This window comes from Galeopterus variegatus, unplaced genomic scaffold, assembly GCF_000696425.1.
Source record: "Galeopterus variegatus unplaced genomic scaffold, G_variegatus-3.0.2 Scaffold4411, whole genome shotgun sequence".
Lineage (NCBI taxonomy): Eukaryota > Metazoa > Chordata > Mammalia > Dermoptera > Cynocephalidae > Galeopterus > Galeopterus variegatus.
The window spans coordinates 186,478-187,120 of NW_007730522.1; the positions used below are offsets into that span (position 1 = coordinate 186,478).

A 643-nucleotide genomic window follows, 5' to 3' on the forward strand; every position below is an offset into this window, starting at 1 on the left:
CCAGTATCAAAAATTGGCACATTAAAAAACAAGACATAAAGGATGAATGTGCACCCTGAGACTGGCACCCACAACCCTGCTACCCACAGTCACAGCAAAACCCTCCAGAGGAGGAGCCTGACTGCACTCCATAGGTGGCAATGCAACCCGTCCTTTCTATGAATAAAAACAGATGCCCCCAACAACCCTCAGCCAGTTCCCCTAACAGAAGCAACTTGTGCCAAAGCTGGGATACTTTGGTTTGGTTAAACCTGAAACTTCCTGTCGTTACTATAAACCATGGTCCTTTAGCCAAAATATACACCATTCCCCTGCCACCCTCATCCCCTCCACTCTGCCACCATGCTTCCTCCTTTTGGCCAATATTACCTTTGACCTGCTCACCCAACCCTTCCACTGTGCCCACACCATGGGGCTTGTAGGCCCCCAAAAGCACCAACTTACATTCACTTGGCTGCCCAGTGCAACCTCAAAAACCTAGTTTTCTCTCTCTCTGTCAAATTCCTCCTGTTCTTAGGCACGTGGCACTCTACTCCATCCCCGTGTTCTTCTCACTTCCTTTCCTTTTCCCGTCTCCTAGTTACTCTGTACGCATCAAGGCCTTCAGCGCCTGGCTCACAGTCTTCCCCTTGCCCAGCTTCCA

General features: G+C 49.9%; 1 protein-coding gene across 1 annotated transcript in view; it reads right to left on the reverse strand.

Annotated features, from left to right (window-relative positions):
- LOC103603048 (pappalysin-2-like) overlaps positions 1 to 643 on the reverse strand; it is a gene marked incomplete at its 3' end in the record, with an annotated part of 159,354 nt that overhangs the window by 158,301 nt on the left and 410 nt on the right. The window lies entirely within an intron of this gene.